The sequence below is a fragment of the Passer domesticus genome, chromosome 1, assembly GCF_036417665.1.
Source record: "Passer domesticus isolate bPasDom1 chromosome 1, bPasDom1.hap1, whole genome shotgun sequence".
In the NCBI taxonomy this organism is placed as follows: Eukaryota; Metazoa; Chordata; class Aves; order Passeriformes; family Passeridae; genus Passer; species Passer domesticus.
Window position 1 is genome coordinate 7,750,658 of NC_087474.1, and position 20,789 is coordinate 7,771,446.

General features: G+C 37.9%; 1 long non-coding RNA gene across 2 annotated transcripts; it reads right to left on the reverse strand.

The window, feature by feature from the left end:
• Positions 1-6,974: 6,974 nt before the first annotated feature.
• Positions 6,975-9,397, reverse strand: LOC135286943 (uncharacterized). 2 transcript variants are annotated; one of them, XR_010350912.1, is made up of 4 exons: positions 9,257-9,397; positions 8,667-8,747; positions 7,902-7,963; positions 6,975-7,109 (listed from the first exon to the last, which is right to left on the reverse strand). It is a non-coding gene; the product is annotated as an uncharacterized LOC135286943 (long non-coding RNA). The 2 variants fall into 2 exon arrangements; XR_010350911.1 differs by lacking the exon at positions 8,667-8,747.
• Between the last annotated feature and the right edge of the window lie 11,392 nt (positions 9,398-20,789).

Below are 20,789 nucleotides of genomic sequence, written 5' to 3' on the forward strand. Positions count from 1 at the left end.
TTTTTACTGAGTCTCAACTGCTGTCAAATTTAATTTCTCCCAATTTGCCTACTAAGAAGTAAATTTCACAATGAAAATTACTTTAAAAACCTAAACTTCATTTCCCAGATGACCGAGGTACTTCAGATTCAAATCACATTGAAAACCTCTTACCTGCCTAAATCCCTTTTGAAAACTGATTTCTTCACAGCCCTTTCCCAAAGAAACCTACACTCTCCCTGCTAATTTACACATCTGACTATTTATTTTCTTTCAAGTAACAAGGTGACATTTTTTCAGAAAACAGATTTCATCTACCAGGAAAATAAAATAATTTTCTAGAATGACAACATTTAAAATACACTAGTTGCAGTATGATTCGTGTGTGAACGGGTGATGAAAGAAATGCATTTCTTCCTGCCAAAACTAACAGCTGTATTATTAAAAATATTGATAGGACGCTGCAAAAAATCCAGTCAGATTACTATTGTGAAAAAGTACCTCATCTGCTGCTTCTTTTTAATACAGTAGCAAATATACTGCCTGGTTTGGCTTCATGCCAAGATTAATTTTAAATTGGACCTCATGAAATATTTATGAGGTCCAATTTAATGGGATTGCTTTCTCTGGCATTAAGCCTGTGTGTATAGCATCTTAAACACTGATGTTTTTAACAGAACCTCAAGACACACACACCAAAAAATCCTTGGTTATTAATAGGCTTATTAATAAATTGTTTAAGGCTGTGACAGTCTATGTTAGAAGTATTTTGACAGGCCCTTTGTAGTGAATCCTTACCTGCTTTTCTCTGAGCCCTCACTTTGCACTCTGTCAAACAAATGCTGCTTAGCATTTAGCTAAATGGTAAATCATCATTAGTTAGAAACAAGCTGAAGTAAGCCTGGGTAAAGAGCTAATCACCCTTAGGTAGGCTTCCTGGGGAACTGACAATGCTCAGAAAGCTACAGACACCACTCAGCTCCTCTGTGGCTTTCTTGACTCACTGAGACACCATTTACCTTTGGTTTCTAATTACATTTAATAGTTCAATAAAAACACTATATTGAGACACACATACTTACAAAAACCCTCAGTGTTTTGTACAAAGAAAACATACTGAATAATTGATAAATCATTTTCCTTTCCTTTTTCAATTAAGAGCATGGGCCTAATCTCTAGAGCAAATTATTTCAACTGCATTTGAATCCATTTCTAAATAGCTGCTCCATTGCTTCTGCTCAGGGTCCACAGTGGACCTTCAGCAATCAAAGACCACGAATGGAATCAAAGCCAGTGCAGACCACAGCCAAATTTGCCCTCAGCCTGCTACTACTAGGCAGCACCATGGATGTGTGACCCCTGTTAAATGTGAAAACAATGCTGCTGAAATCAAGTGACCCCCTAAGTCTAGGGATCAGCTCTGCAGGCTGCAACATGAGTCCTTGAGTACAGAACCAAGTGGGTAACAGAGCACAGAACCTACAGAGAGCTTTGGGGTTTCTGACCAAGCAGGGGTTTGTCTGGAGTGGAGGGCAGTCATCTTCTGCACCGCAAAACAGAAAATATATTCCTGTTTTGTATCCCAGCACAACCCCTTTTAGAAGGGCCACAGACAGCTCACATGTTTTGCGATAAAACAGCTAACATGGGACAGTCAGAAAAAAAGATTGTCCATCTGGCCTGCTTGGTTTAACAAACCTTTCCAAAAAAATAAACACTGCCCTCCAGAAAAGCAGAACGCATCAGGTAAGCAGGAGTGAGTAGCACACAGTTCAAAAATTAGAGTGTGGGGAGAAATCACATCAAATTGTGTGTTTGGGTAACTAGGGATCAGTAGCTAAAAGATACATCTTTCCATAGGATGCCCTCTGATTTTAGAACAACAATTGACAGTCACAGAGTGGGACATGATATTGCAAAACATGCCTCAGTCCCTTTGTGCTGGAGCTAGATAAATTCCCATTTAAATCCCGTATCCATACCACCAATGCTGCACTCAAGGAGCAGAAATTTGGCTTCACCATTTGCCTTCCCAGGACCCAACATGCTCAAGAGTGAGAGCCCTTTAACAAAAATAGAGCCGTGCTACCAGGAGTTCGGAACTAAATATAAAAAGATAATGATCTAAATAATGAAACTACAAGGGAGTTTTAGGAAGGCAGATTGTAATTAGCCAACTGGAATTTAGCCAGGACACCACAGCTAACACCTCTGTGACCTTCAATCAACACTCTTTTAATATGCATGAAGTTGAGTTTCTTTATCATTAATAAACTGAATGAAAATCCAATTGGAGCAAATACTCTCTTGGTTGATTTTCATCATTACAGAGCTGCTGGGATGATGAAATTCTTGGGGGGAATATTGGTGAATAGCCAGTTTTAAATGCATAGCAAGCTAGCATTCCAACCCCTCTCCAATACTTCTGATGCTTGACAGCTGTTGGATGTGCACAGAAAATATTTTCACACTCATATCTGGGGTGAATAAACAACACACTTCAGATGTCTTCCTGGCAGAAACCCAGCCACCCAAATTCCCACTGAAGCCAGTGGGATGGAAGAAGAATCTGTGGAAGGATATCTTGAATTCCCTTTCACACTCCTGTGAGGCCACCTTAGGACTTGGAACCTTTTCTGCACCCTCCCGCTTTATTAAGGCATAAAAGTGCCAGGTGAGAGAGGCACAAACCCTGCTCATTTTGTTGTTCCCACACAGATCAACACCCCCAGCATTAAAGAAAAGCAAATCACAGAAAAGCCAGGATTCACAGGCAGATATTTCAAATGAAGGAATCCCACCCCACACAAAGCAGCTCTATGGAATAAAAACTTTGAAGCAGCTACCTCTGTTTAGGAGTGTTGATAGCAAGATTAATTATACTTCTGTTGAGAGGCAGAAGCTGCCACAATGATGTGTCACCAGCACTTACCGAGCAAGGATGTATTCATCACAAGTGACAAGAGTGCAGAGAAGTGAAATTCTTGTTTAATATGTGTCTGTATGCTAATGCAGTTTGAAAACAAAGTTCTCAAAAGCTGTATGAGAAGAAAAAAGAAAAGAAAAAAGAAAAGGAAGAAGAAAAAATGCTTTAGCCAAAGTAAATGACAGGAAGAAGTAAAGCAATTTAATTTTTTTACTCATTTTACAGACCTTTTGAGATTTAATCTGCACAGCCATTAGGGATTTAAAGAGGACTGATGTTTAACTTGTTTGCCCATTTGACTTAAGACAAATCCATCTGACAACAACAAAGCACTTTCTTTGTCTTCACCACCACTTAATTTAAAGGGGACATGTTTACTAACAGCTTAATCTGTTTAATACAAATAGTCTTTTACATTCTTTAATCTTGTCCAAAAAAATAAGAGAAAAAACCAAAACAAACCTTCAGAAACCATTTGGTCCCTTCCAAAGCCCAAAGCCGGACATTGTGGAACGTGATATCAATAAAATATCTTAGCTGTACAAACACACTGAACAATTTAAATCTTCTTTATAAATGCAGGAAAAATATGTTATTTTAAAAGTGTCTGTTGAACACTATATGCTTTTTTTGGGAAAAAATGCTGTTGATCTGCAGGAATTCTATGGCAAATGCACATATTTATTTCACAAAGCTGCATGCACAAAACTTTAGTTAGCATTCATGAGGATTAATGTCAAAGAACATAAAAACTATAACATCTCTCAATGTCACACTATTTCTAAAAACTGCTCAGGAGAGTTCAATGGGTTTTTTTTCAATGCACGTATAGGCTTGAACTGCATATGGAATGCCTCTTTTTCTAGCATATTCTCTTCCATCACCACTGGTGTCACTTGGTTGTTTAATGCTAATAAAGATGGAAAATGTCTTATTCTGTAAAAGTGTTAACCACCTGCTGGTCAGGTTTATTCTTTTTTGATTGCATTTTCTCATCTTTGCTGTTGATGTTAATCACAATCCAGTGGGGAAAAAAAAAAAAAGAGTAATGAGAATCTACAGATTCCAATAGTCTCAGTTCTGGAACTGTCTGCTGTACCACCCCAAACAATTCAGCCCCAAGCCAGCATAATATGTAGACATATATTTTAAAAAATTCATCATAAAGACGCATTTTATTGTCTCATTGCATTGAAGCCTTGCCTTTCCTCTGCATTTCATTTTCTCCATCTGCAAAATGCACTAAGAGCAATTCCAGCAAAAACGTATTGCAAATACAAAGTAATATTCTTGTCACTTTGCCTGAGAACTTTGCTAAGGTAATGTCAAACTATCCTGTAAGGTGCCAAAGATTGAATTTTGTAGTTTGCATTTAAAATTATTTGTCCACAGGGTTCAGAGCCTTGCAGAGCACTATAGATGTACCATGTTACCACCAGATCTTTTTGTATTTAAAAAATTCTAGCAGCATCCATCGTTCCTCTTCTATAAATATGAAGGAGAAAATATATATTTGTAAAATGCATTCTGGGTTTAGCATTTTTTTTAAATGCAGTATAAAAACTGTGTACTATTTTACTTAATAAATCAATGCTGCTTCAGGAATTAGACAGTTATTAAAATAAGGTCTTTTATCTTCAGATTCAAAAAGGAATGTAACGTAAAGACACCTCTGTCGAAATACTCATAGTGACTACATTCATGAGTGAATGCAGGCACACAAAAGCTAAGTGATTATTAGTCCTGGTTAAACAAGGAGCTCATGGAAGAAATGGGAACAAGCCAATAGTAAGCATTTACACAGGCCTTTTCACACAAGAATTTAAAACATTTTAAAAAGAAAACAACAACAACAAAAAAAGCAGCACTTGATTCCTGAATCTCAGTCTTCTGCTGTATCTACTGCACATCGATCTTCTCCAGAAAATGTTGGGTTTAACATTTCCTTTGTTACACGTATTTTCACTCTGCCTCTGTATCAGGTTGCTGAGTAAACTGCAATTTTATACAGACATGCATGCTTTTGAAATCAGACAAATATTTGAATTTCACTGTGAAGGTTTCTATAAAATCCGATTACACCGTGTTCTGTAAAAACAATCTCTGACAGCAATAATAAAAACTGTATGAAAATAATTGTATTTTCATGTTAATGGCAAAATAAGGAGCTGCTAGAAGGTAGTCTTTATCAGCCTAACAATTATGCTATATTTTAAAAAGACCATGGCCACAGAATAGGTTAGATTTTCAGAGGTTTATCTGAAAATTTCCCCTTAAATTATTATTTAAGATTTTACATGGCTTTGGGGGAAGGATGTATTTTTATATCATGTTTTTATAGCACTGTATCCTATCTGTCAAAATCCTAGCCATAATGAAAGAAATCCTGGCAATATTTTCATTAATACTGTGCTCATTGATTGATGGACACCTCTAGCTTGGTCTCAGAAGTCTTATCATTTTAATCATAGGCAAAACATCTTTAAAAATCAAACCAAAATCTGCTGCCTCAAGGCATTTGTGAGAGCAGGACTGAGAGATCCACTTGTCTATAGGTGTAAAATGTGCATCCCAGCTTTACAGACCTCTTTGGAAAGCCTCACTGGGCTGTTTTTGAAAGCATGAAGATACTCACTGAGAGGTTGTCTTTCTCTTTAGCTGCAAAAGTATACACAGGGGGCAATTAAATTGCAATTAACTTCTAACCACCTCGTCTCTCAACAAAGTGATTCTCTCCTGTGGGAAGGGAGAAAGTAAACGGGATTTGGAGGTGTGGTGTATTTCCCTCCCTGCTTTCCCAGAGCTGATGAATGCCTGCTCCAGCTGGAAAAATATAAACAGCTCCAGTGAATCACAGAAGTTTGGACATCTTGCTTGGTTACTTGATGCCAGATATCTGATAATGCAGACACTCGCTAATCCCCCACGTGCATGGCTTTTTTGGAGTAAGACAGAGTATTAATGGTCTGTTGGTGAAGACAGGGACTTTAATTAACCTTACTTTGTGGGGATTTACAGTTTTAGACTATGCAAGTGGTAGCATTTAAATTTTCTGCCTAATCTCTTATCACACTTTCATGCATATAAAGAGTAAAAAAAGCCTTGGGTGTCCTCCTTTTTTAGAGGAAGGCCAAAAAATTTCCTTGGATACAAACTCAGTTAAGGAAAACAGACATAATAAAATAATTTTTAAAAAATAAATTAAACATGAAGAATTCTACAGTATGTAACTATCCTAAAGGCATGACAGCAACCAGGCATTTTCCAAACATGACCTCTGCCAAAGCCAGAGAAGTTCTGGATGTCAAACTGAGAAATGGGATATGTTTTACTGGGTTTTAATTAAGAATAATCACTTCAGCTGTGCAGGCAAAAGAATATGCCAGAAGCAGGTGCAGGTGAAAGAAAACAGCTTTTTGCTACAAATTTTTGGTGCAAGAATCTTCTATGCCTGCACTCCCACTCTAATATCTCGCGATCACCCAAAATCAGTTGGAATTGGACAGGTTTCTGCATGGCAGGGGATGTCACCATAAGGAAAATCCCCCTTACAGCCAGGGTCCCCAAATCTCTGATCATTTTGCTGTGTGCTGCTTCAGTTTCATCTGAAATGATACAACATGCAAGACAACCAGTAAATCCATTGTGGAAATGAAAAATTCTGCTTCTTTGAGAACATCCCATCTTCTTCAGCCTTTTTATGGGTGGAAGATTTATGGGAGCATTTTTCCTTGCCTTTGGACTTGATATTATTTCTTTATTGAGAGTGAATATGGACAATTTATGGATCAAAGACTCTCAATTTTTCTCTAATGTGTCCATGTAAGAAAAATTAACCAACCCAACCCTGACATGTAAAAAAGATTAGGCATTTGGTGGGATTGTCTGGGTAGGAATTTGAAAATTTCCACTTTCAGTGCATACTTTCTTGTGTCTAAATCCATTTCACATTCAAAATATCCTTACAAAATGTGCCTCACACATTCCTCTTATTTTTAAGAAGCTCTTCATTATTTTCAAAATCATTGTCAACCTAGTCAGAAATCATCAGTATCAAGAGTTAAGGTAAAGATTATTCATTTATTCATGTCCTTTGCATCAAGAGCCAGGTATTCCATATGAGGCAAATGCTGTGTGGTTAATTTACAGCAGCTGGCCTGAGCTCCACAGTAGAACCAGGCAATGTAAGAACAACGTTTCTTCACTGAAAAACAGAGGAAAGTCAAAAATGCAGCTTGTTATTACAGCAAATAAAAGACAAATGGCTTAAGACATTTTCTTGTACACTTCTCTTTTTGCTAAAGGAGTCTATCAGGACACAGGAGGGTATTTGCAAGTGCACTGAACAAAGACCATAAAACGGATGACAAGGGAAATAAACTTTGAGCACATCAGGGCTCACAGTCAGACTTTCACCATGAGCCTGGGTGTGCAAGCCCAAAACAGTCCCACGGATACTGAGACCTTTCAGCTCCTGATTCTGTCTCTAAGGGAATGTTTGGTTGAAGGTGCTGTGTGCAGGAGAACATTTTAGTTAATTTTGCTCACTGTAACTATTTTTGAGGCCAGAGAGAACTCCACTTTCACATGTCTGTCAAAGAATGTGATGCCGAGGCTTCCAGAATAAGGTATGGAATCCTTTTACAATTTTATAAGTAATTAAACATTGATTTATGGTAAGTTTTGTTCAATTGCAATAAGAGCTGAGAAGGTATTGCAGAAAAGGTAAATTATTCACGTGAGTTCCTGCTTTTATTATAAAAATGCAGAAGAGGGCCTGTAGAATCTAGACATGCAGAATCTCATTTCATTATCTCATGATCTTTTATTCATGTGAGGATCTAATCTTATTTTGATGCAACTCTGTAAATCTGGCACAGGAAAAAATCCATTCAACTGTTTTGGTTGCCATTTGTACCCTTCCTCATCTGTTTCACAGCTCAATTCTCCAACCAGCCTTCACCTCTCATGATGCACCAGCATGGTTCCATCTTACCTCACCCTGGACAGTTCATGGCTCAGGGAAGATTAACTGGAGAGGTTTTCTCATGGAGGAAACTGGGAGGAAGAAACGCAAAGATTGTGATCACTAAAGCCTTCATAAGCATCAATTTGATTCTTAAAATTGCAGTTCCTTGTAGCAGAGAGAATTGTAATAGGTTGTATTAGTGACAAAATATGAGTATTTGATGAGATGCCAAAGTGAAATGCAAACACCTTTAATCCAAAAGGCATTTCTTTTATTGAATGTGTACAGGATAAAAACTGTCAGCAGATAACATTAGTAGCTAATATTTAATTAATGTCTGATTAAGCCGGGTCATGGCACTCAAAGTTTAAGGTCAAATAATGTTATAAATTATCAGAGGTGATGAAGACAAAGATACAGATTAAAAGACAAAAATGGTAGGATGTGATGTACAAGAATGCTGAAAAGAGGCACAGATATTAGGAATATGAAAATGCACCACTGGCCTTGATTCTCATTTGCATTATGGAGTCTTTATGCCTCTCTGTTTGTTTAATGTGGCTTTGAATGAAAGAAAATTAAAAATCCATAACCCCACTGGACTTAGTAGCATGACTTCATCTGCTTAGTGCTGATGAGAATTTAAATCTTCTTCTTCAATATAATTAAATTATTTAACACTAGAACTGGTTAAATACAGAAAAGGGGGCTAAAAAAGTAACATTCATACTCCAAAATCTATTCAGACTAACTAGATTTCTAATTTTTTATTCTTCATTCATGGATATTTACCTGAACTCATTTTTAGTTGCATGAATAGAGAATATTTCAAAGAGTCTTTCTTGATGTGAACACCCTGGGATGTTCATCAGTCTATTCAGAGAGCAAAACCATCATCAGGTAACCAATCCCGAAGTACCAATATATACTACAAATATAATCAACTCCTTGTTGGACAAGTTCAGGTCAGGTTTTAGTTTGAGCTGCTTCAAATTGGAGTGATTTCAAATTTCTTACAGAGAATTGCACTGGTTCTGCCACAGGAATGGGTGTGTTTCAAAACAGCTTTTAAAAGCCTAAACCCAAGTGAAAGAATAACCCAGTCACTTAATTGGAAATATCAGGTGCAGACAAACCGGACTCATATCTTGCAGCAATAAATCTGAATACCAAATGTGTTAATGTCTAAGTCAGAGAGCAGAAATTCCTTACACACATTACCCTAACCAAACCTCTCTCAGAAAGGAGGGAAATGGAAAACTGTTTTAATCCCAGCTTCCTCATACGAATCTCACTGTCAACAGAGTATCAGCTGCTAATGAAAGGTTCCTTCAGACTGCCTTGTACTCTACTCTGAATCAAAGTATCATGACTGCTTTCACCTGCTGCTGCCAGGGTAGTCATCTGAAAGCTGATCAAACATATCTGAGCCTGTACAAGGGCAAGAAGGGATGGGACAGATGCTGTCAGGTAGGAAGATGTCTTCACGGGCTGTTTGCTCAGCAATTGTCACCTCTGGATCACAGAACCTCTGTGTGCACCTTTCTTTTTTATTATGACAACACTGCAGTCCAGCAGCTTTCATTCCTGAAAGCTTGATGAAAATACGTGATGATTTTTTGAAATATGAGAAGAAGCTGCCTATCTTTGGAAAGATGTTTTCTTTGATGCTGGTGTAAAAATGTATGGAATGCATCTAAACTCAATTAAGGAATATTTGTAGTATCACTTAACCTCTTGCAAATGCTTCCTGGCCAATTGTAAAGAGAGCTGACATTTTCTTTGAACAGAAGAAAAAAAGGATCAGGGAGATACATATTAAAACTTACTTCTTGTGGGAATATGGTCTGGGAAGTTTCTTCCCAGAACAGAAAATTTTAGGGCTGCCAATAAAATGCAATATTATATAATAGCATGTCATTGCTTAAAGGCTGGATGTATAAAATATTCCAAAATGTCTATCTAAAGATGCTGGGTAGGTTGCAAAGACATCAAAATTTTTTTGTATTTCATTAAAGAATGTAACTACCATGAAGCACTGTACCCTAGTTCTTCTACCGCACAGATTTTTACCACTTCTTAATGACAATATAAAAACATTTCCCACCCATGGAGTCTTAGATTTGAATACTCAAGAAAAAATGGTATTTTATTCAGAGGTGGCTTCCAGTTCATTCAATTCATTTAAGAGTTTCGTTACAGCAGATAAACAGGAACATAATGGAAAAGACCTAATAAAGAGCAGACTGTGTTAGTAGGATATACCTGTAACATCCCCAAGTCTGAAGGAATACAGAGCTTTTCTTCTAAGGTGGCCATTCCAATCTAAAGTAAGTTACAAGATGCTGTCAAGTGCTGTTACTATCTTACTATTCAAGTATTTTACATGCCTCAAGTTATTAACAAAAAAATAAAAAAATTAAAAAACCAGCTTCTGTACTCCCAGCTATTCATACCCACACCTGTAGGAAACACTCTAGTGGTCATTCTTCAACTCCTGAGGTCTCATGGTCCAGATACTTGCAGCCCAAACTCCAACTGCAGCTGTATGTTGCCTTTAAGCTTTCAAGGAATCTCAAGCATCAGAAAGCATCAAATAAGCGGAGATTAGACTGTGTGAATCAAGGTTCCCCATGTCCAGACCCATACCGTGTCTCTCCAGGGCTTTTTTTTTAACATAAAGCCTTGGAGGAAGAGGGAAGGGAGAGTGCAGTGCAGCACACAGCATTTTCCTCCTCAACTCCTTCAGCTGAGACTGACACCTCCAGGAAAGTCATTCCCAACGGGTCTACAAGCATAAATAAGAAGTAACAGAAACTGAACTGATTTGGGGTTTTAGATAAAGTAATAACAAGGAAAAGTGAGCATAAAAACACTACATACTTTTGGGCAAAATCTCAGCTGTGTTCTTTCACTTACATGGATGATACCACCATGGCATCAACAGGCTCTTTAAAGAATGATAGTGGGCAAATAAAAATAGAAAATAAGAAAATTCTTGGTCTGCTCCAAAAATGCTTGCTGAGGTGGGTGTGTATTTATTCTGCCAGCAGTGGGATAAGGCTGAAGGTGACAGATGAGGAATTAAGCAGCCACCTGATAACATCAGCATTATGAAATAACATTCACAATGACAAGGCGTCAGCTGTCCTTGATGACCATTCAAGAATAGTGACGGAATTGCTAATGTACCATGGAAAATCTTCTCCACCACACTTCTGCACACTAGAGAAACATGAGTGGAGTAACCAAAATGGGTGGAGTTTATGCTGGCAAACTGATGGAGTTTGCTGCTCAAAATAATGTGCACTGCCCCAGTATCTGCACACAGTCACTGCCATGCACCAAGCCATCCACAACCTGTCCTGAATGAAGTTTGCTCAGATACTCTTCATGCCAAATACCCAAGCATTTGCCAGACTTCCTGGAAGGGATTTACAGCCCATACTCCCAGGACAATATCATTAGTACTGGCCATTATCTACTTTTTGCACAAAGGGTACAAGCTGTTGACCAAAGGCTATTGTCCCATGAGATAAATGACTTCCTGGAATTCCCTGGATAAAGGCACTGAGAGATAATGCAAAATATAATGACCTCAAGTGGTCTTTAGACCAGGACTAAGTTTCCATAAGCAAGAGAAACTGGAATTTCCTATACTGTTTACTGAATGGAGCATATTTTAGTAGCTCCCAGTCAGTCTGCCTTTAGCATCAAAGAAACAACAGATCAGTGAAATTTGGAATTTTGAGTCCTGGTTCTTAGAGGGCTTTATTGCAAATAAGGACCAATCACATTTGCATATGTCTCCTGGCTCCTTCTTACTGAACATGGCAAGGTAACTAATGAACACAATAAACCATATGAGAAACACAAGCATTTCCAATTTGATTTCTCCAAAATATTTTTCCAATTTGTTTTGTTTGGTTTGCAAAGTGTTTCTTCATAAAGATCTATCAGAAGGGGAATGCTCACTTTTGCACTGTTCCAATTCACACTGTTGGTGCTCTGCCCTCTGAACACCCCAGGCTTTTGATTTTCTTGTGTTATCTAAGTGACTCAGACTGGGAAGATTTGCCCTCCTTTAGGTTTTTGGATCATCATGAACAAAATATTCTGGGTCACTTTGGTGATTAAGCCTGAATCCAAATGCATTAATACCTGATAAATAAATACTTCACATGTCTAATTTAGATATTGTATCCTGCCCTGGAAAAAGGATATTACATTGCATTTACTATGTAATGAAGGACCAAAGACTCCTTCTACATGGAGCTTTAGTTATAAATCATATTTCTGTGGGAGATAATTGAATCCTCTGCTTTCTCTTTTCATTCTTTCATTCTTCAGGTTCCTTCTCCCATGTAAGTCTTTCCTTCTGTAATGCTCCCTTTTTCATCCCTCTTGGAAAGAAAGCTCAAATGCTTTCGAGATATAAAAATAATGAAAATCCTTGAAAACAGGGGATCTTTACTGGTGGGGCTGAAGAAGAAACAAAATCAGTGGGATGCAATCAGAAATAATAGAAAGAGAATGGAAAAAAGTGTGGATTTGATAAACATCTATACTAAACATACTTGCATGTAATTTGCCTGAGATTTAAAGCCTTTTGATAGCCTAATCTAAAAGTTAAACATCCCAGGAACTGGGAAGAGCTGTTGATTGAACAGGGAGGATATCAAAGAGAGGAGGCCCTTGCATGTGGAGAAGTGTAGGCAGAGTGAGGTGATTGGCAGGTCACCACAAGAATCAATGCAGGGACAGTTTCACTCAAACTGGATGTAACATAAAATAAGAGCACAGAGCATGGCAGAAGAGCTTAGTAGTAATAAAAATAAAAATGGAGCCGTATTAACTTGGCACCAATAATTTTACAAGTGATCTGAACAAACTAGGAAAGCATTTAGCTTCCTTATTGTAACCAGCATAAAAGCAGGTTACAGAGACTTTTACAACAGTAAAAACTAATAAAACAAAACACATTATGTGCTGAAAAACTTGGCAAGAAAGCTCTTCCTGATGAAGAAGTACAATTTCATCTCTTTGGTCTCTCCTGTCTGCTTAGGTCTCAGTGCTCAGCAACACCCTCTTCAAGAGAGTCAGAGCAGTAGAAAAAACACATACACATCCTAATACTTACCTGGAGAAAAATCTCCAGCTATACTTAACCTTCTCAGTGGGCATAAGAAAAACTTTTTCTGAATCTGTTTTGTTCTAGTACAGAGCACTACTTAAAATACTCTTTCAATGACAGAATTAACAAATTAACAGCAAGTCAAATATTTTCTTCTAGCACTAGGTTTAAGAGTATTATATCGCTTCTTAAATAGCTACCTAAATATTAAAAAAATTACATTTTTTTTTACTTAAGAGACATGACACAACAAAAATGTCCTTAACAATAAAATCCTTATTCCTTGGCAGTTAGAGAGCAAGACCACTTTTTAGAGATCAATAAGGAAGAATGACATTAATTTGACCTACAAGAAAATTCTACTGCTGGAAGTCCTAAGAGCACAAATGTGAATATGAGCAATAAGCAAAATTTCCAGGTAAACACATTTGGAAGCGAAGCACGCTGGTTAGTTACATTGTCAAACAAGAACAAAAAATTCTTGTTTGACAGTCTTTTAGAAATTCAACCTTTGTTTCTCTTATTGCAACCATTTTCAGGGAACTCATCATCTTACATCTATTCTAGCAATAGCCTCAAACAATCCAGGCATCACATTTGGATTTCAAAGCACTATTTAAAAAAAAAAAAAAAAAATTCTTTTGACGATGCCAGAGGAAACAGAATTAATCTGTGCGAGGACTGGAGTTAATCAAAACAGGTATTTCTCAGGTGGTTAAGAGGCGCTACAAAAACAATGAACAAAACTTTCTCACCAACAGAAGGCCATGATTTATGGCAGAGGAGATACTACCTGCAGAGGGCAGTGCTCTTAGACAAGGCTGTCTCAGACTCCCCACTAAAATACCACCTTTACAGGAGTTCACATCTTCCCCAAACTGTGATGATTTGGGTGGAGAGACTTGCAAATTGCTAAGGCTGAAATTTTTGGGAAATGTTGACCTAGAAGTATTCTGCTCTTTCTCAGGGCTGGGAGGGTGAATACATTTCTTTCTCTATTCCCTCTTTACCCCACCTTTTACATTTTCAGTAAAAAATACCTTTTACAGCTGCTTGGTGGAGAAGCTACTGCTCCCTCCATGACTCAGATCAGGATTTGGAAACATGGCACAGCAGTTGCCATAGCATCAATATTCTGTTGTTCTTGTGAAAAATGTCCACAAATTCAGCCAAGTGATGAGTTTCTGCACATCTGCCCACACAGACTGAGTGGAAAATTTGACTGTAGAGAGAATGAGCACAGCTGGACCCACTGAAACCTGCTGGGGCAGACTGTGTCGGATCCTCCTGAATCACAGGTCCATCCCCTTGCAGGGCTTGGTGAGCCTTTCTGTCTGTGTGCACCCACCAGACCCACCAGCAATGAAAGCTGTACATTTTTTCCTTCTTCCACCTTTTATTTCCTCTGTCTGCTATCCCCCCTCTCTCTCCTCAGTCATGGTTAGAAAGCAACACTGCAAATTATCGCAGTAGATTGAGAATCAGGCAGAAAAGTTTAAGCATGATTGGATAAAGTTCAATTATAAAGTTCAGAGTGGAAACTGGGCCACATAATGATGGCAGCAGATTGTCCAGCACATCCAAGGATTTTGTCTTTGCCAGTGTCTCAAGCAATCAACATGTGCAGTTTTACAACTACCTTCCCAACAAATTTGAAGTCTCACTTCCTTCCACAGAACAGCATTATGAAAAGTAAGACTGGGAAAAGCCAGCATTCTGGAATCCCCCCATAACTTTGCTCCAGCACCTCAGTAGTTTTGGACCTTTAGATTTCATCTACATTAAGGCATTTCATTCCATGCACCAAGAGGCCAGCAGGCTGGGAGCCCATCAGAGCTGGAAATGGGAATGCCATCTTTGGGACCGTCCCTCACTGACAGCAGGAGTTGAAAGATGGGCAGTGCATGAAGAAAGTTAAAAATGAGGTCATTAAATAAAAGAATATAATCCTCAAGTATTGCAGTCAGGTCAGTTTTGGCCACAACCCGTACAATGTTGAAAAGATTGCCCCGAACTTTTCACTGCTGAGCTCTGGCCTAAATTTCTGCAAACCCAGATTGCCTGAAATCACAGGTCTGATTTATGAAAGAGCTGGGAATCCAGAACTGCAGAAGTTGGCCACAGACCTGCTTTCCTTACAAGAAGTGTATTCTGAAATGTCAGAGGTTTAAGGCATCTCGAATTCATAAAATTGATCACTTTACCTTGCATTTCACCATTTTTTCTCTCCCTGTGCATTAAATAGCAAAAAATCATTTAAACAGTGATTAAGCAAAGGATTAATAAACTACCCTCTTATGGTAGCACTATATAGAAAGATACTTCAGGAAGTTGAGAATCATGCATTCAGTGCTGGACAGAATGGTGTGCAGCAAATAACTCAGTGGCATACACTGAGCAATTCAGATAAAAACATTTCATAAAGCTCCTATTCAGCCATCTCTTTTGTATATGTTAAAGGCACAGACATCTCATAGAAAAAAGTAGCTGTGCAATCATGTAATTTAATATCCCTGTCAGGATGATGGTGAATGATTGAAAAAATAACCAGAATTAAGATTGTCTATGTATTTTCTGTTTTCTCTACACTTGACTTTACAACCTTAACACTCTTGTAACAAAGCATGTGATATACTGACTTAGGAAAAACCATTTTACCACTTTTGGGCACTTCCATATCAGGGATTTGTAAACAATGGAGTTTTTTTTTAATATTGAAGTTCTACTAACATTTAGAAAAATCAGGAACTTTAAAACATCACAAAATATTATATTCAAAAATATTAGTTTATTATGCATTTCTAGTAATTTGGAATACTGAACCTGCCTTTCAAAAACACATGCAAATGCTATCATTTATCAAGCAAAGGTGTAAGACCATGTTCAGTGACCCATTTAGGAGGGTATGGGGGTAGAGGCCAGGAATCTGAAAATATCCACTTTAAAATGTCTCCCTTCTTTAACTTGGATCAATTAGGGAAATGGTTTGCCATTAAACTATGGCTCTCCCACACACCATTTAAATACACACTTGACTCCCATTGAAATGGTCAGTTCAACTTAAATTAGATTGAACTGTGCATAAACAAAAGGCTACTGGAGAGCACAAAACTCCCATAGCACCCTCTGCTGATAAAGAGGGAATGGGATTAACATTCACACAGAGCAATTCCACAGAACAGGCAAAGCAACAGAGGAAAGTGAAAATGGGTTTTCACTGCAGTTCAGAATTTAAGCTGCTGCTTTATAAAGGGACCCTTTCAAGACATTACACTCAAAGGTCCAATCCTGCAGTCCTTACTCTGGCAAAATTCCAGCTGAAGTCAATGGGAATATTGCCTGTGTAAGGACTATTCAAAATTAGTCAAACTGTCTGAATATCATTCAATCAGCTCTAATCACTGCATTGAGAATAAAGGCCGTAATTTTAGCAGTTTTTGTCACTTTAAATTCTTCAACAAATACTTGCATTATTCTCTGTAAATCATCTTGCCAAGCAGTATTTGTCAAATAATTGGACAATTTTTTTCCATCAACCATTGAATAAATTATGAATAACAAGCACTGATTTAACCATGTGACTCCCATCAGTCAAATCTTAAGTTTCCTGTGAAGGGCTTAACTGGAGGTTTTATTGGTGGCTTAAACATTAGAGAAAATCTCATTCAACAAGAACTACTCAGCAACCTTTCCATCAGTATTGACAACACTAAACCTGAATGGCAATTTACTTTTTTAATTGTATGGACTACCATAAAACTTAGCATATTTTTGACAGAATGTCTGATTTTACTCATTCTTCCAAATCCAAAGCATAATTTTAGAAAAAAATATGCAAAGCTCTACTTAGGAGAGATGATGTATGTAAAGAGATTTAATAATATTTGTCAAATTAAGAGATATACTCAGAATAAATATTTATTTTCTCTTGTGCACATAAGCCTCACACAGGCACAATAGCTACATCACATTAGCAACAGCATTTGTGCCTCCTATTCAACAAATATTAAGCTGGTTCTTTCACCTCTGAGATGAATTCTAATTAGAAATATGAGGGTTATTAGGAAATTTTACTCTCTGTTAATAAAAAATTAAACTAGAAAATACATACACATTTAAACAGGCATTTCACAGGCATTTAAAATAAAAAAAGAGGGGAGAAAATTAATTTTAAATGAGAAATAATGGGGCATCAATATACACAAATAGCCCAGTGACCAGTATCTAAAATATTAAGTGACTTCTGGTTTAGAAGAAGAAATAGTCCCTTTAAAGGACTATTATTGTGCAATACAGTGTAGGGGGAAACCTTGGGTTTATCTGAAGTTGGATGGAACTGTAGTCACTATGACTTAGAACAAATAATTTTGGATATTAATGATGCCATCTGAACTTGTTCTTCAGTAACACCTATCCCAAAATTATCGAAGGTGTTACTGTTCCATGCAGTGCCTTGCCCTACAGAACCAACAGGGATTGGTTCTCTCTCTCCCCCATGTGGATGGAACTATTTGCACGGGGTTTTTGCCTCATTAACTCTCATTAACTTTGTGTTTCCCTCTCATTAATTCACCTTTTATTTCAGGTAGTATCAGGAAGTGCAATTAGCTGCATCAAGCACATCTTCTCCGCACAAATTATTTAGCTGGTAACTGTGTTTATAATTAAGTGGTTTAACACTACTTTATTACATATTTTCAGTTGCTCACAACCTTGCCAAACTTGAGTTGTTTTCCATGCCAGGTTTCTGTCTTGGGAAGAAACTCTTCTGGAAAATTTCTGTGGAAAACCTTCTATGTGAGTGGAAAAACTGTTTTGTCTGCATTCAAGACACACACTCCTTTCTCAGAGATTGCTGGTGTGGTAATTGCAAAAAAAGAGATAAAACTGGGGCATATCCTTCTCCATGTGCTCAAGGGAGTCTTGTTGGAGTTGGCAGATATAAACCCTCAGTCTTTGGATAATATGTTCCATCTTCCTAGAGCTCTGAAAATGGAACCACTTTGACCATATTTTACCCCCAGAAGTTGACCAGCCTCCATTCTTGTCCTATTAGCCTACACGGAATGTTTTCTGCACCAGTGTAGGAGAATATAAACACCTAGGTCAGAGAAATGTGGCTTTTACACAGCCTGAGATCTGTGGATCCAATCTTGGTGGAACACCCTGGGCAGTTTATCCACATCACCAAGTCTGCCTTGAGCTCAGTGTGGGCCACCCACACAAGTATCAGCCTGGTTTTCCAGAAGGATTTTCTAGCTCCCACGACGTCTGTGTGATGCAGAGTCAGAGGCAGAAGGCAAGTCCCCCACCTTGAAGGTAATTTGGGCAGATGGCAGAGGAGCAGAAATACAGCCCTGACAGCTCTATGGGCTTTGGAACTGCCTCCTGCACTCCCAGTGCTCCCCTTTTGCTCTGTGGTGCCTACATAGCAGAGTTAAAAAACCCTCCCTGATGCCAGAACTGGAACTGGGAAAAGGTAGGAGAAAGGACTAGACTGGAGCAGACTGGGATATGACAGAAGAAATCTGCATCCTACAGCAAAGATTAGAAAGCAACTTTTCATTGACTGCAAAAAACTGACCCTAACCAGCACTGAAAAACCCCCACACCTCTAAATACACACCCTGTAGCCTTTGCACAGCCTTGCTTTCATAATTATGTCAGTCTTTTGCTCTAGGTCTCTGCTATAATCACCCTGGTTTTTATATTAAAAACATATTGGGGTAGGTTCTCTGCTGGTGTAAACTGGCAACGTGCCCTGATTCTCGTGGAAATGTGCCAATTTTCGTCAGCTGCAAATCTGGACCATTCTTGCTAATTTACTTGTAAAGAAGCTCCCCACATGCCTCTAATCATTTCCATTTTCCCCCTTGACCCTTTCTGTGTTTGAGGTTGTTTTTTTTATCCTAGAAACATGGTGAGAAAATGCTTTATTTTGTTTCATCAGCAAATTGGGATGTTGTTAGTCGCCACTTCTAGCCTCTCCTCCAAAATCAGATTCACAATAGGGTGCAGCACAGAAAGGTCTGTGACACCTCCATGGTTTGGGAAGGTGCAGGAATGGACACACACAGGGCAGCTCAGGAGCTGGACCTGCTGTGTCAGAAAAAGAGGAGGCACATGCCCTGTCCCTGTGGTAGTTTAAACACACCTACAATGATCCTTGAATATCCCACTGATGTATTTTTCTAAGGATATCTTTTGTTTTATATCATCAACATAGTTTTCCCCCTCATTTGCATTATTTTTATCTCACCCTAACTATTAAGTTTTTATTTTTATGCTGAGCTGTGCTACTAGCTTCTCTAGAAAAGCTTTGTCTAGTATTTTTTGGGGAACTCATGTCTTTTTGATAAAACTATATATGTACTTGTAAACTGCTCCATTAATTTGTTAATCTTTGAAATACACTACAAGGCTGGAGCAGCAAGATACACTGTTGCAACCATCAGGGTTATTTTTCCTTAGAATTATATACTCCATCCAGGCTCTTTGTAGATTTGGGTCTTTTATCTTTAATGACTTTATCAATTAAGTTTCCTGACACCAAAAAAGTTCACCATTGTAATTCCTGGAAGCATTCTCAGAACCACTTATCCCAAAAGGGTTTTGTATGAAGCTGGCTACCTCCAGTGTTCCTCTATTGTATCACATTTTCCTGATTAATTACCTAAGTTTTAATAGGAATTCAGTTAGCAATTCTTTAGCTCCTTCAGATTCCTTGGACGAATGCCACAAGTTCTGACTTTCACTGTCATTTAATTCCATGGGTTGTTGCAAACCCTGTATATACATCACTGCTTTTGGCAACACTTGCTCTTTGTAAATAGCAAATTCTAAGGCAAGTGGTTCCTTATGATCTGCTCTGCTGAAGTTCTAAGCCACCAAAACACTTTGTTTCTGCTTAAGCTCTTTGTCTTTTCAGTTTGTTCCCTCTGTGCCTTGGTGACTCCTCATGTATTTTCAGCACATTATCACTAGAAGCATTCTTCAAATTTCCTCTGAAGTATTTGAGTTTAATTACACTTGTATTACAAGCAAATGGCTCTGAAATAATAATAAACCCCTGTTTTTTAACAATACTCACCAATGTTGTCATCTTTACTCATATTTGCCTTAAAACCCCGTCAGAGAAGAAAACAGTCTTTGCTTTGTGCTCTTTACTGTCACTCATAACCTATTCAAGGCAGGATTTAGCCCATGTATTTTCTCCTGGTCCTATTAACTCCTCACTTTTCTTGTCTAAAGAAAACCTATGGGATTTATATTGCAGCCTCCCACTTCCACATCCCAATCTCTTTCCTACACAGTACAGAGAAATGAATTATGGTCCCTCATTGATTTTTAACTTAGCACCATATTTCACAAGTGATAAATTATACCTACATTATCCTGATGCCAGACATTAAGCCCTACTCAGAGTTTCCTTTAAGCTGCTTATATCAGTATTTGCAAGTTTTATTATTCACAGAAATGTTCCTCTTTAGAGGTGTTTTTCCCCCTTGTTGCACCACAGATGCAGTTGTTTATCATGTCTTCTGTTCTTGGGTGTATTTTGCACAGATGAGAGGTCTGAGCAGCCTTTAGGAAATGGAACATTTTAATCTGCAAATACAAGAGGAGACAAGTGAAATTATAGGAAAATACCCTTTCTTGTAAAGATTGTTTTTTGCTGCATACACTTTTGCTCTATGAAGAAATGTCAACAGTAAGCAAGAATAAGAAATATTTTTGTTTTATATAAGCTGATGAAACAAAGAACAGAATACTATATTTTT